The sequence below is a fragment of the Bos taurus genome, chromosome 21 (assembly GCF_002263795.3).
Source record: "Bos taurus isolate L1 Dominette 01449 registration number 42190680 breed Hereford chromosome 21, ARS-UCD2.0, whole genome shotgun sequence".
NCBI classification, from domain to species: Eukaryota; Metazoa; Chordata; class Mammalia; order Artiodactyla; family Bovidae; genus Bos; species Bos taurus.
Genome location: NC_037348.1, coordinates 29,704,898 through 29,721,558, shown reverse-complemented (window position 1 = coordinate 29,721,558; position 16,661 = coordinate 29,704,898). Strand labels below are relative to the sequence as shown.

The following is a 16,661-nucleotide window of genomic DNA, read 5'->3' as shown; positions in this document are numbered from 1 at the left end:
CAGTGTGCACAATCCCCCAGCCTGCCAATGCGAACTTAACTGATTCCAATTTTGTTAAGGAAGCAGAAGATAACTTGAAGTTATGTTGAATTGAGTCCTTTTCCAAAGTAAAGAATATTTAAGTAGATTACAATTTTATATTCTTGGCCATTTTCTGTTGGCTGGTAGAGGGATTGGAGAAAGTGAATAATAGAGTCGCTTCCTAGGGCGGAAAATGGCTTTTTTCTGGCTCATAGAAAGTTCCATGGCTTTTGAAATATGATTAAACATGGTATAAACAAAGCCTTGGGGCTTTCCAGGTGGCTCAAGTGGTAAAGAATCTGCCTGCCAATGCAGGAGATACAGGAGACTCGGGTACGATCCCTGGGTCGGAAAGATCCCCTAGAGGAGGGCATGGCAACCCACTCCAGTATTCTTGCCTGAGAATTCCATGGACAGAGGAGCCTGGTGGGCTATAGCCCATGGGGTCCCAAAGAGTTGGACACAGTTGAGTGACCGAGCATGCACACATGCAAACAAAGCCTTGGCACATGTTCACTGTGACAACATTCCTCTGCAAATCTGTTCTGCCCCAGGTCTGAGCTGTGCTCTTGGGATATAAAGCTGAGTGAGGCTTGGGCAACACTAGCCGTCTTCCAGCCTCACTGCAAACAAAAGAGACCCCTGGTGTTGTGAGAACACAGAGACAGAGCCATTGACACTTCCAGGAGGTGGATGAACTGGAGGAAAGCTGTAAAGGTGAGGCAGAATTTGAGGGAAGCTTGAGGCAAACCAGGTCGGGGTCCAGGACAGATGCGGCAGATGGCCGTGAATCCTGGGGCTGTCCAGAGTCTTGGCACCTGCCCCTGGAAGGCCGACTGCCTCGTGGAGGTGGCTGGACTTAAAGGGGGACTGGCAGGTGGGTCTCCAGGAGCACAGTGCTTTGAAGAGCGGTATAAGGTAGGAAGAGGAAGGATGTGGTCTGTTTCAGAACAGTGACTTGGACAGCAGAAGGCAGTGGCACCCCAGTCCAGTACTCTTGCCTGGAAAGTCCCATAGACGGAGGAGCCTGGTGGGCTGCAGTCCATGGGGTCGCTAAGAGTTGGACACGACTGAGCGACTTCTCTTTCACTTTTCCTTTCATGCATTGGAGAAGGCAAAGGCAACCCACTCCAGTGTTTTGCCTGGAGGGACGGGGGAGCCTGGTGGGCTGCCGTCTATAGGGTCGCGCAGAGTTGGACACGACTGAGTCGACTTAGCAGCAGCAGCAGAGGAGGACAGGGCAGCACTGCTGTCATTGCAGAGGTGTTGGGGTCTTTGTGTGGATGACATGGGACTGAGCCTGGATCTGTGGAGGAGGGGAGAGACAGGAGCAGTGGACCTGTCTAGGGCAGAGTGGACGGGACTTGGGGGTGGAGGTGAGAGGAGGAGAACTTGGTTCACAGCTGAGCTCCACAGCTTGGACACTGGAGAAGGATGGCACCTCTTGGTGACGCAGGGCACTTGGCAGAGGTGACAGGTTCAGGGACAAAAAGGATACTCTCATTTATTTTTCACTTTTTATTTTAGAATAATTAGACTTATTCTAATTATCCTATAATTAGAAATATGGGAAAAGCAGTGCCAAAAATTCTTATCAACACTTCACCCAGTTTCCCCTAATTGTTGATAATGGTACAATTATCAAAAATAGGATGTGAACATGGACACAATACCATTAATTGAGCTACAGATGTCACAGAAATTTTATCAGACATTGTGCCTGGTTTTTTGGGTTTTCTGAGTTGAGGTGTTAACAGACAAACTTTGTTACTCAGCAGACTAACATGAATAATAACATCTTTGTTTTCTTTTTCCGTGAGTGCTCTGTACTTTGCCTTTTTTGGTCGCTACACTCTTACTATTTATTTTTCAATCCTCTTGATGACATTTTATTTTACATATGTATACACATATATACAATATATACGCATATGCCATATTGAATGGTATGTCTCCCTCCTCTCCACTTGTCTCAGAATTATTTTTACTTGCAAGACTTCCGTCCCCTTACTTGAATTGTAAGAACTGCCCTAGAAGTGTCAGCTACCTAACATCACTACGCGGCCCCATGGCACTGTCTGCTCCATCAGCCCTGCAGCAAGAGGCACCAGCTCAAGGTGGAGGCTGCTGAGCTGAGTCCTCCAGCCATGAGCCAAGTGTGAATGCCAAGTCCCGCTTCTGACTGTCTGCCCGTACACGAGCACCTTGTTATGCTTTCTGTCATTGCCTTCCTTACTGTCTCTTTTGGTTTCTTTATTTTTTTTTTTGTCTATGCAATGTTATCATGTGCTCTTTTTCTCAGTAAAGAATCTGCCTGCAATGCAGGAGACTGGGGTTCGATTCCTGGGTCGAGAAGATCCCCTGGAGCAGGGAATGGCAACCCACTCCAGTATTCTTGCCTGGAGAATTCCATGGACAGAGGAGTCTGGCGGGCTACAGGCCACAGGATTGCAGAGTTGGGCACAACTCTTCAGTGTTAGTGCGAGCTACTAATACCAACACTTAGTGGTGTTCAAGGAGACATTCTCTTTGAGCTCCTAGTGGTTGCCTTTAGGTTGATGGAAGTCTGCAGGTTCTCGCTGAAGGTCTCCATGCTGTCCCACCCAGGGAACTCCTGTGGCACTCAGTCCACCTGCCTTTCCAAGACTCTCTCCGTATGACACCTCTCAGGACACGCATATGCACTGCTCCCCTCACTGTGCCCCTCTCCTGCTTCACTCTGAGGTTAGATTGCCTCGGGCCTGGGATGTTTCTTTGTCTCTGTCTGCATCTGTCCCAGTGACCTGCTTCCTTCTATGCTCGAAGTTCCATTTCCCACCCGCATCTCCAGCTGAGATGGCTCTCTCTTCTGAGGTTCAGACTTACGTAGTTGATTAGAGAGCTCAGCTTGGATGGCCCACAGGGAACCCAAACCTAACAGGTTCCTAATGCACTCAGGATCCCCACTGCTCTCCTGGCCCCCACTGCTTGTGGCCATTCCTCTTGTTTGCTTTTTCTTAACTTGTCACAATCAAATCATCCACAAATCCTGTAAATTCTATGTCTGCCTATCACTTGTTCATGTCTCTCTGATTCCCCATCACTCACCAATAACTCTTTTTCTGAATAGTTATAAAAGCCTTCCAAGTGATCTCATTCACTTTCCAAAACATTCTCTACTCAGAGGGTGGACTGGGCTCTTGTAATTGCAAGACAAATTATGTCACTTCCTTGCTTAAAGAAGCATAGGCTTTATTTGTTGACATCCAGAATGCAGGGCAATTGTGAATTTATATCAAAATAATACAATGCTTAACTTAGCTTTTGATTCAGCAGTACCTTCTGGGAATTTGTCTCCTGTGTGGGTTTTTACATATGGGCAGTGATACATAATAAATACAAGCTTATCCTCAGCTACATTGAAACAGCAAAGTATGGCAAACCACTCAAAAGCCCACCAGTAGGAAACTGGATACATAAGCTGTGGTCTATCACCACAACAGAATTCCTTGAAGCAGCAAAAGAAAAAAAGATTGAGGAAGGTCCCATATGCTGCTATAAAAATATCTCCAGAAAATCCTGTTGCATGAAAAAAGCAAGTTAAAAATAATATTTTATACTATGTCATCTTTTATATAAGAAAGAAGAAGAAAGAAGAATTTATGTTTGCTTGAGGTTGAAGTTGGTGGGGTAGACTAGACAGGGGTAGAAGTGAGACACTTCATTGGGTTAAGTATTAAAGTGTTTTGATTTTTGAACCTTCTTGAATATATTATTGACACACACACATACACACACACTCACTTCCTGCAGTGACTCTCCTGCCATCCAGTGGAGACCTATACCCCCTAGCAAGGGCACCATCAAATTTCCCCCTCTTCTTCCACTCTTCTATGGGATGGGCTTCCCCTGTACTAACTGCTCAGCTCTCCACCGACCTCAGTTCTCTTCAAAATTCAGGGCCTGCCTGAAAGACACATTAGCCTTTTTGTGCATCTGGGTTTTCTCAGATTTCAGGGTGCTGTGTACATGCCACCTTTCAGAAAGGACCTTGCTGACCAAGCACACAGACACACAGGAGTGTGTCCCGTAGCATTCTCTGCTCTTAAAGCCCTGAGTGCTACGCAGTTTTGCAATTTCCTACTTTGCTGTTAGTTGCTTATCTCCCCTGCTTATCAGTTAGTCCAAGAAAGAAGATATCACTCCTTCTCATTCGAAATCCCAGGCCCTCAATATATTTCTTGAAGAAATGAAAGGACATGCTTATGCCTATATTTATCTGATCAGATTTTTCTAGCAAAATCATAAAAAAAATTACTTTTATCCCTCATATTCAAGGAAGAATTTTGCTTCCTTGACATACTTTTAGTCCATCAACCCTGCTTTAAAGTTACAAGACTGATTAATATTTAAATGTTAATACTTAATAACATTCAAATGTCAGTATTTAAATGTAAATTTAAAAAATTTTTTGAATTTTGCATGCAGCTTTGTTACCATATTTACAACATTTATTTATACCCAAATCCATATGTTCAAACTGTTTCAATGTTCAACTTCCACCTCTTCTATGAGATTTTAATTCTTTGTTTTCATGCTTTTTCTATTTTCGTGTTTCTCTCACTCTGCTGGAATAAACCTTCAAAGTTTTTTTTTTAACCCCTCAGGAACTGTATGGAAGTGGTGGATTTTCTGAGACCTGGTAATGCTACTTTTCCTCATGACCCACAGATTGTGTAAATTTTACACTCTCTCTTCTCCATGTATTCCTCCCAAGGCTCATAGACACTCTACAGCAACCCCAACATTGGCTGGCACAGAGTTTTTAGTTTCTTTCTTGTTAAAATTCAAAAAAATTGCTATGGTTTCTGGTTGTTCTTTGGGCATTAATATTATTTGACAAAAGGAAGAGTATCGTAAATGTGGATGAAAATCTTCGGCAATTGCAGCAACATGGACAGACCTAGAGATTATCATACTAAGTAAGGTAAGGCATAAAAAGAAATTCAAATGCCATATGATATCACTTGTATGTGGAATCTAAAAAAAATGATACAAATGAACTTATATACAAGACGGAAATAGACCCACAAACATAGAAAACAAATTTATGGGAACTAAAGGGGAAAAGGGTGGGGAGGGATAAATTAGGAGTTTGGGATGAATATATACACACTGCTGCTGCTGCTGCTAAGTCACTTCAGTGGTGTCCGACTGTGCGACCCCATAGATGGCAGCCCATCAGGCTCCACCGTCTCTGGGATTCTCCAGGCAAGAACACTGGAGTGGGTTGCCGTTTCCTTCTCCAAGGCATGAAAGTGAAAAGTGAAAGTGAAGTCCCTCAGTCGTGTCGGACTCTTAGTGACCCCATGGACTGCAGCCCACCAGGCTCCTCCGTCCACGGGATTTTCCAGGCAAGAGTACTGGAGTGGGGTGCCATTGCCTTCTCCGATATACACACTACTATATATAAAATAGATAAGCAACAAAGACCTATTGTATAGCACAGGGAACTCTGTACTTTGTAACAAACTAAATGGGAAAAGAATTTGAAAAAGAATTAGATACATGTATATGTGTAACTGAATCACTTTGCCTGTACACTTGAAACTAACACAATATTGTAAATCAACTATACTCCAATATAAAAAAGATAGAATTAATATAAAATGAAACTAAACAAATAGTGGGTTTTTTGTTCATTTTTGTTTTGCTTAGGAAACATTTTTCTTCTATAATACCAATAATTATTATTTTAACTGGCATGGGAGGAACAGGTATTATTAAGTTTTAATTTTAAGGAGTTAATTTTTTAACTTATTTTTATAGGGCTTCCTTGGTAGTTCAGCTGGTAAAGAATCTACCTATAATGCAGGAGACCCCGGTTCAATTCCTGGGTCGGGAAGATCCCCTGGAGAAGAGAAGAGATAGGCTACCCACTCCAGTATTCTTGGGCTTCCCTGATGGCTCAGATGGTAAAGAATCTGCCTGCAATGCGGGAGACCTGGGTTGGATCTCCAGGTTAGGAAGATCACCTGGAGGAGGGCATGGCAACCCACTCCAGTATTCTTGCCTGGAGAATCCCTGTGGACAGAGGAGCCTGATGGGCTGCAGTCCATGGGGTTGCAAAGAATCAGACATGACCGAGTGACTAAGCATGCACGCATGAGTAAAGTATTAGCAGTTAAATTTTCCTATGTAAATTCATCCCAAGAGTCAATGCCATGCAACTAAGCTGCTTGCTTAAATATGAGGATATGGCTGGTTCCACCCTACATGCTTCCCAGGAATCGATTTCACTTTAATTTTTACATCACCCTTGTGAGGCCTGCAGTGTGGACACATAGCAGATCTAGTTGTCAAGCTGCTTGGATAATCTTGGAGTCAGGAGATCTCCAAATCTCATTTGTAAGACCCATTTCTCCCAGCTGATGCTGCAGAAGCAAGTAAAATCCTTCTAAAGTGAGCGGTAAAAACAGTGCTGCTACATCACTTACAGCAAAAGAGAGGCAGAATGACTTCAAATTGATGGCATATTTTGAACCCTTTGGAAATCTGTGGTCACAGAACAACTAACCACCCCAAATCTAAGGAGGGTCAGTGCCTGCAAGGGAAGATGTGATGCAGGTATTCACTCCCCTGGGGTCTATTCAACTGGGCCCTGATAAGAAAACTTCAGCTAGTATCATTGACAAATTAGTTACCACCAAATGAGGGTGGGTGAGACAGTGTGGAATCCCAAGAGGCCACAGAAATTGGGAGACCAGGGTCTGTCTGTGGGCTCTTTCTCTGTAAAGACTACCAGGCACTCAGAGAAAAGATCAGAAGAAGATCTGAAGTACCTATTGTTATGCAGTGAGCCAGTGGATGAGCAACCATGTGAGGGGGCAAGAAATTCCACCTGAATCCTCCTCCTCCATCAGCACCCTGGAAAAGATCCTTCATTTGTGGGCAGAAGGGCAACAAATGCTTCTTCTTCTAGAGCATTGGTAGGAAGGGAATAGGGAGTCAGGTGCCACTTAATTCAGGGGGTGAGTGTGGTGGTGCAAGAAAACCAGGAGAGCCACACATCTGAGACCCAGGGTCCCAGTGCAAGCCAATGACAGAGGCTTAATCAGAACAACAGAGACTTCAATTCCCTTTCCACTGCTATGATGACAATGTTTAAATGAGAAATGATAGCAAAACGCTCCAGGAAAATGTGTGTTAAGACACTTCGTGAGTCAAAGTTCAAAAGGAAGAGCTTAACCTCTGAATCAGACACTGTTCTGGAAAAAAAGAAAAAATGATTTCCCTTATACAAAAGGAATCTTTACTGGAATTTGAAGCTTGGGTTTCACTGAGAGTAACCACAACAACCCCAAATCTTAAACCAATCCAAATCTAGATTAACTCAAATCCCCACACAAAAGGTGTATCAAATAAAAAAAAATTTACTTGTATCCAGGCATGAAAACAATTGAACATAAGATATTCATCTTTTGGTAAAGTTTTTTGAGGTAATGAAAAGGCAAGAAAATAATACTCAGAAGACATACAAAAATCATCAGAGCCTGATGAATATGGCACAAATGTTGAGACTATCTGAAAGGTAATTTAGTATAATTATGATTAATATATTTAAGGTGGACACTATACAAGATAAGATGAGTTATTTGAGCAGAAAGGTTGAAGCTAAAAAAAAGGAATTAATGGAAATAGTAGAAAAAAAAATAGTAACAGGATAAAGAAAGCCTTTAATGAACCATCCATGCTGAGAAAAGAATTAAAGAACTTGTAGATAGGTCAATAGAAATTTTCCAAACTGAAGGGAGAGAGTAAAAAAATTGGGACAATCAAACTTTCTAAACTACATGTTATTGGAATCCCAGAAGAAGGGAGAGAAAATGGAGAAATAAAAAATATTTTAATTAATAGTAACCAAGAATTTTCCAAAATTAATTACAGACACCAAAACATAGATACAAGAAGCTCAGAGAACCTCGAGAAAGATAAATATCAATGCACATACACACACAAACATGTCTCTGTTCATATTACACTAAAACTACTGAAAACAAAAGAAAAATAAATTATAAAAGGTAGCTGCAGAAGAGAAATACCAAGTGTAAGTAACAAAGTAAAGAATTGGAACAAAGTGAAGAATAACAGTGGACCCATGAGCAACAAAGCAAGTTAGAAGGCTATAGAGTGACATCTTTAAAGAGCTGGGAAAAATACCATCAACCCAAAGTTCTATACAGAGTGAAAATACCTTTCAAAAAAGAAGAAGAAATAAAGATATGCTCAAAGTAAAGCTGAGAGAATCTACTACCAACATATTCGCACTACAAGAGGAAAAAAGTGATCAAGCAAAAAAATATGACCACATATTTAAACATGGAATCTATGCAGAAATGAGGACTTCTGTAAATGGAATGATTGAAGGTAAATTAAAAATATGCATATTTTAAAATGTTTAACTGAATAACAGATAAGTGCCTAAAGCCAGGTTGGGAAACTTTTTTAAAGGGTCACATTTTTGACGGCTTGTGAGTTCTAGGGTATGTGTTGAAATTGTATTTGACCCTTGAACAACAAAGGTTTGAAGTGTGAGCATCTCCTTATAAGCAGATTTTTAAAAAATAGTAATGCTAAAGTATTACATCACCCATATATTGAATGTATAATTGAATCCGTGGATGCAGAGGAACTGCATATACAGAGGAATGACTATAAATAGATGGATTTTCAACTGCATAGAAGGTCAGTGTCCCTGAGCCTCATGTTGTTCAAGGCTCAGCTAAACTCAGCTCTGCTGCTATACTACATCCATAAAAAATACATAAATGAGTGGGCATGCTATGTTACAATACAACTTTACCCACAATGAGATCCTTTAGCCTGTAGTGTGTCAGCCCCTGGTCTAAATTAAAGAATAACAATGCAGAATGCATTTATAGCATATGCAAAAGTAAAAAGTAAGACAACAATGAATAGTATGAAGAAATTGGGAATATACTGCTGTAAGGTTCTTATATTATTTGTGGAGCAATATAATATTACTTTAAGGTAGACTGATTAACTAAAAAATAAAGCCTAAGGCAATGTTAAGATTTTAAAGAGGTGTAAATAATAAATTAATAGAGAAGGTAAATTGAAATCTCATAATGCTCTGAATTAACAAGACAGAAGATAGAAAAAGAGGAAAAGAAAAACAAAGAACAGATAGATCAAGTAGAAAATAGCAAACAGGATAGATTATAATCCCCAAACACAAAGAATGATACTAAATGTGAAAAGTCTGAAACCACTAATTAAAATATAGAGATTGTCAGAATAGATATAAAATAAAGACCTAAGTATATGCTGTTTTCTAGAAGTGTACCTCAAAAATAGCTACATAGATAGACAAAAACTAAAAGAATGGAGAAAGATATACAAGTAGTACTGCCTAGAGAAAACACTAAATCAATGAAAGCCAGAGTAGTTATATTAATTTCAAGAAAATCAGATTTCATAAAATGAATGGTTATTAGTAATATGAAACCCAAATCAGTTCAGTTTAGTCGCTCAGTCATGTCCGACTCTTTGCGACCCCATGGACTGCAGCATGCCAGGCCTCCCTGTCCATCAACAACTCCCGTAGTTCTATACAACCCAAATAGTTCTGCTTAATTTAAAAACCAAATTCATAGTTTAAAATCTTCCCAAAGAGAAACACTAGGCCCGGATGATTTCTCTGGGATGAATTCTACCAAATATTTAAAGAAAAATTGATATGAGTTGTATAGAATTCCTCAAGAATAAAACTATTATTAATTACTTCCAAACACTTAATGATGCCAGCATTATCCTAATAACAAAACCAGACAAAGACATTACAAGAAAAAAGTACTGTTGATCAATATCCCTAATGAACATAGATGTGAAATCCTCAAGAAAATGCTAGCAAATAAAGACTAGCAATATATAAAAATAATACCTCACAGCCAAGTGGATTTTATCCCAATATACAAGATCATCACCATTTTAAAAAATCTATCAAAATATTTCACTTTATTAACAGACTAAATAAGAACAGTATTTGATCTTCTTAATAGATATAGTAACAGCATTTGACAAAGTAAACATCTGTAATACTGTCTGACTCCATTTACAGTGTTTGATATTTACTCTTTTCGACTCCATCGTTTCCCCTTTTCCTTCTGATTCACATCTTCGAAAGCTGATAAAAAAGCCTGTGTGTTCCTCCCATTGGTGTCAGTGAAAAGTCCAAACAACGCAAGCACTGGCCAGTTAAGTGTGAATTCCCACCATAGCCCCATTCCCTAAGCACAACAGAAATCCCAAGCCACTTAAGGACCTGCTTGGGAGCCTGCTCTGCTCTACCCAGAAGGCCTTCATTATGCAATTAATAAATTTTTCTTACTCTTTTGATGTATGTGTGGCATCATCAGAACCAAATTTTGGTTGGGATCTATCACCTTTCTATAGTGTATCCACAATGACATCCATTCATGATAAAAACTCTCAGCTAACTAAGAATAAAAAGGATACTTCTTTAACCAGATAAAAACCACCACTGACAAACAAAGAATAAACAAACAACAACAACAAAACAGCGAGCATCATATTTAAAAGTGAAAGAAAAAAAATGTCCTTTCCCTTAGACTGGGTTCAATGCTTGGATGGCCTCTTTCACCATTCCAAGTCAACATGAATGGAGAAGGAAATGGCAACCCACTCTAGTATTTTTGCCTGGAGGATCTCATGGACAGAGGAGCCTGGTGGGCTGCAGTTCATGGGGTCACACAGAATCGGACATCACTGAGCACACGTAGTCAACGTGAAAAGTTTTACCAAATGTGATAAAACAACAAACAGGGATAAAGATGGAGGAGAGGAATAAAACTATTCCTTTTCATAGGGATATATTCATAGAAAAACCCCAAAGAATCAAGAAAAAATCACCTAAAACTAATAAATGAGCTTCCCAAGTTCACAGTACAAAAAGTCAACCTTAGAAAGTCAGTTGTGTTTCTATATAAAAGCAGTGAACGATTGAAATTTGAAATTTAAAAATAAATACCATGTACAGTAACACCAATAATAGAATATTTTAATATGAATCTAACAAAATATGTGCAAGATCTGCAGTTTGAAAACTACAAAATGTTGATGAAAGCAATCAATGAGGACCTAAACAAAGGGAAAGACATACCATGTTCATGGGTTGGGAAACATAGTATTGTTTAAGATATCAGTTTTCCAAATTTGAACCATATATTCAGTGAAATTACAAACAAAAATTACAGTAAGTTTTTGGGAAGGATATTAACAAGTTTATTCTAAAGTTTATACAAAAAGCAAAGAAACTAGTTAATTCAATTTGTGGGGGGAGAACATAGACTACTCATACTACTATATTTCAAGGATTACTATAAAATTACAATATTCAAAATAGTGGATATTGGTAAAAGGATGGACATATAGATAAATAAATAGGATAAAGATATGAGATATAGTAGACAAAGATATTAGAAACAAAACCAGACAAATACTGTCACCTGATTCTTAAAAATATAAAGGGCAATTCAATGTAGAAAAGATAGACATCTTACACATGGGTTTTATAAAAATTTCATGTCCATATGCAAAAAACCCACATCTTTCTATTAAATAAAGTTGTTCAGATAGTGAAAATAAAAGCACAGAGTAGGAGAAAAATATTCACTAATCACATCTCTAACAACAGACTTGCATTCAGAATAGAAAGAACTCTCAAAACCCAACAGTAAGAAAACAAACAACTTAATGTTAGTTGACAAAAGTTCTGAAGAGATATTTCGCTAAAGAAGATGTGAGGGTGGCAAGTAAACATATAAACAGATGTGATGTTTACTATCTTTATCCAGTAGTGAAATTGAAATTACAACCAACCCTCCCTATCTGAGAATTCAAGAAGATGGAAAATACTTTGCAATCTGTGGTTGGTTGGTTGAATCTGCCCATGCAGAATCAAGCACCAACTGTAAGGGATTTGAGCACGCAGGGATGGTGGTATCTTTGGAGGTCCTGGAACCAAACCCCTGTGAATAACGAGGGATGACTATAAAATCACACACAAAAAGACGGCTATACTTTGTGCTGACAAGGATGGAGAGCAACTGAAACTCATACACATTGTGGGTGAAAATGCAAAAATGATACAGCCACTTTGGGAAAAATGTGACAGGTTTATTAAATTATTTTTATTGAAATTTTCATTGAGATAAACATAGATTCACATGCAGTAGTAATAAATAATAAAGAGACATCCCTCATATGTTTGCAAGAGTTTCCAACATGGTAACATTTTGCAAAACTATAGTATAGTATCACAACTAGGATATTCACCTTCATACAACCCACTGACATTATTTAGATTTCCCATCTTACTTATTCTCATTTGTATGAGTGTGTGTTAAGACTTCAGGGGAATTTTATCACCCCTGTATGTTCTTTATCCATTGCCTTCATCAACACACTAAGAAATTACAACACAACAAAGATGCCTTCTGTTGATCTTTTAAAACCCACTTATTTCCTCACACCCTACTTTCATCTCTAAATTCTGGCAACAACTAACACGTCCTTCATTTCTAAAATGTATCATATTTTAAAAGTTATATAAATGTAACCATATAGTACATAACCTCTGGGGATTTTTTATATTCAGCATAATTTCCTAGAGTTTCTAAATTGTTGCATGTGCTAATAGTCAATTCCTCTTTATTAGCAAGTAGTATTCCATGGTATACTTATATCAACCACAGTTTATTTAACCTGATGAAGGGCATCTGAGCAGATTCTAGTTTTTAGCTGCTGTAAATAAAACTGCTCTTATTATTAGAGGACAGGTTTTTGTGTGAACACTAATTTCCATTTCTCTGAGATAAAAGCTCAATTTCTGGGTCATATGGAAATTGCACGTCTAGTATTCTGAGAAACTGCCAAATGGTGTTTCAGAGTGGCTGTACCATTTATATTCCCACCAGCAAAGTATGAGTGAAGCAGTTTCTCTGCATTCTCAATGGTATTTTGTGGTATCACATTTTTAAATTTTAGACATTCTGATAGTGATATTTCATTGTGGTTTTAATTGGCATTTCTCTGATGGCTGGTGAGGCTGAGCATCTTTTCATGTGCTTCATAGCCATGTCTGTTCATATAGTCTGCCAATTCTCTAATTGGATTTTCTTTTGACTGCTGAGCTTGTATCTTCTAGCTACTAATCTGTTGATAGATATGTGATTTGGAAATGTTTTATCAGTCTGTTGCTTGTATATGCATTCTCTTCACAGGGGTATTTATCTTGCCCATTTTTTTTTTTTTTTTGGCTTAGGACGAGATAGAAACCTTTATTTAAAAACATTCTATTCCTTTAAAAATATATACAGAGTAAAGGGTTTGGATAAGATATGGTAAAATCACAGGAAGCAAAGCCAAATTCTGATACAATAAAGGAGAAATTGGTGACACTCAGAAAATCAAAACCAGTAATAGCAGTCACAAGAGGGTCAAAGCAAATAGATATTGGAACAACAAACCACATCAAATTTCCCTCAAGCCCTCTACCTGGTGTTTTTGTTCCATAAGTTAATAGACAGCTCATAAATTTCAAGTTATGCAGAGTCTTATTTCTACCCACCTCACATAATGGTGAAGTCATTTATTTAATATCAGAGAAAGGGATTGTCTCCACTCAGAGAATACAATAGGAGAGCCACTTGCTCAAAGTGACTGAAAATTCTTTGAGGAATAAAATCATCTAACCTAGGAAGCATTGTTGATATCCAGGCACGTGAAAGTCAGATGTTACCTCAACTCAAACAAAACTGAATTCCTTTCTGTTTGCCAGGAGTGTCCCTGGGATCCTTGGTAGATAGGTAAGCAGCCTTGTAATCCTGCACGGGGCTTTCTTTCAATCCAGAAACCCATGCTTTCTTGTTGTGCATCAACAAATCTGAGGAGTGAACTGTTGACAGGTGGTATTAGGAATGCAGCAAGAGAGAAGAGAAATGGCTGCCAGTGATAATACCTGTGACCAGTGCTGCTAGGAAGCACTGATCTTGGCTGAAAATGCTAAATTAGGAGTGGCTTTTGAAATCTCCAGCACTCAAGACCATTGGTTTCTCCCTTTACAAGAGAAAGGTTGACACGGTCAGTATCTATTTGGGGGGGAAAAGGAGAGTTGGTGTGAAAGGAGTTCTTATGAGGAAGCCTGCCTCAGTGAAACTTGATTTGGAGCTCCTTCCTCCCAGCAGGCATATGGTGCTTCTTGATCCTGTGGGGGTCCCAGTGACCCCTGGGACTCCGTGGCATTTCTTGAGGGACCAGGCCAGCTGGGCTTCTTTCAGTCCCCTTTCCCGTGTGACTCTCTTGAACCTTTCTAAGCTCAACTGCTGCTGAAGCTCTTCTGTTTTCCCCCAGAGAGAGACAGAGAACTTGACCTTTGCTGCAGAAGTTCTCTCTGATGGATCGGAGTGGATCATGTTCTTAAGTAGTTTGTGAAATTCTTTGCAGAGCTCCTGAGAAATGTCCAGAAGATTCCCCTCATGGATGTGATGCCTCATGGTGCCATTGGTGGGTAATGACTCTGCTTCTGCAGCCACTACAATGGTCAATCCCAAGACAAAAATTTCTGCTTTAGGAAGGTGCTGATAATTCTTTTGCAAAATCTCATTATCCAGGAAGTGATTGTGTCCCTCTTCCACTTGGATTTACTTATTGATATCACATGACCCAAGTCACCAATTCTATCCATCACATTGGCAGAGAGAAACCAATCAGCTTCATTTTCAACCTTTTTATGGGACTATGAGAAAGTCACTTTGCATCTTATGACAAAGGAAGTTGTTACTAGGTTTGATGTCCAGGTGCACCATGCCAGAGTTGTGGATGTACTGAAGCCCAAGGGAAATCTATAGAAGGATATCCTGGAGTTTGGGCTCTTGGAAATGATTGCCAGACTGCGTTTTCAGATATAGCAGCCTGCAAGCTCCCACCATTGCAGTATTCATTCTGAATGATCACGTGGTCATCTTGTGCCCATGCAGAGTAGTAAGGTAGCATATGGGAGTGATGCCCCAGCACCACGTGGGCATGAACTTCATGCATAGCCAAATTCTCATCTGATAATCCTCCCAAAGTTTTCATGGAGCATTTTATTGCATAAACACATCCATCCAGCCTTTTAATGCACTTGTAGACTGTTCCAAATTCCCCAATCCCATTTTTTTCTACCTCCAAGAAATCTTTTTCATAGTGGGAAGCCATGTTGGTTTCTCATCCAACATGTCTCTTGGCAGGGAACACTTGTTTCACCTTGTCTTCTCTTCTCTGGACCAGCTTCCTCTAGATCACCTTGGGTTTTCCTCTTGCCATTGGATTTAAGGAATTGTTTTCTAGACTCCAGGGTGAAGCGATTAATGTTTACCAGAGCCAGTGAGGTCATTTCACCAATGAAGGGGCCAGGTGTGAGCTTCAGATGCTTAGAGCTTCAGGAGGGGAGCTTCCCTGTTGAAGAAAGCATAGGCTGGCTCACCTGGCCTTTGGGAGTGAAGAGGTTCTCACAGTGGTGGCTTGCCCTTGTCTGGTGGGGCTGGTGCTTCAGGATGTGTGAGAGTGTGGCACTGGAGTCGTCAGACCCTGATCTGGACTCACGTGGTCTTTTCCCTGAAATATATTGAAGTCACATGCATTACTAAGGGGGAGTTCTGGAGGTATAAGCTTTGCCTCTGAATAGTAAACTCCAGATTCCCCTGGGGTTTGACTTGGCGCCTCCTTTCTCTCTTGTGTCTCCGTCTGCCCTTTGTTCTCATGCATCTCTTCACAATAGAAATTTAATCTCTGCTTCAGTTCTTTGTTCTCCCGGTTGTCACTCATCTCAGCCAAAGAGCTTCATAACCTAGGCAAGAAGACCTGTCAAAAAGAAACACTGCAGAACTGCAGAAATGAGAAGAAAAGTATGTAAGCTTCAAGTTCCCAGTGCTAGCCTGGCTTTCCTTCTTCCAACTAACAGCTACATCAAATGTATTTAATTTCGACAAGCTCTGAATTATCAATGTTTTGGTGTCAAGTCAAAGAAAGCTTTGCCTAGCCTTAGATTCAGAAGTTTTTCTCCTATATGATTCCAAAACCTTTATAGTTGACATTTTATATTTAAGGCTATGAAGAATTTTGAGTTAATTTTGGTATAAGGTATAAGGTCTGAGTTTAGGTAAAGGTCCATTTCTTCCCCCATGGATTTCTCATTGCTCCAACACCATTTGTTGAAGAGGCGATCCTTCCCCCATTGAGCTTCTTTTGCACTGTTGCCACAGTCAGTTAAGCATATTTTTGAGGGTCTGTTTCTGGATTCTCTATTCTGTTCTATTGATCTCTGTTCATCTCTCCCCAATAACAAATGTCTTGATTACTGTATAGTGAACCTTAATATCAAGTACAATGTTTCCTTTCATTTTATTCCTCTTTTCAAGGTTGTTTCAGCTATTCTAAAGCCTATGCCTATTTACATCAATTTTAAAATAAGTTGTTTATATCTACACAAATTCTTGCTAGGGGTTTTATAGGAATTGGATTAAACATATAGATCAATTTTGGGGAAATTGACATTTTGACTATGTTCAGTTTTTTAA

The 16,661-nt window shown here is 39.5% G+C and overlaps 1 pseudogene; it reads right to left on the bottom strand.

Annotated features, from left to right (window-relative positions):
• Window positions 1–14,137: 14,137 nt before the first annotated feature.
• Window positions 14,138–15,945, bottom strand: LOC100140346 (wee1-like protein kinase 2; annotated as a pseudogene).
• Window positions 15,946–16,661: the final 716 nt, after the last annotated feature.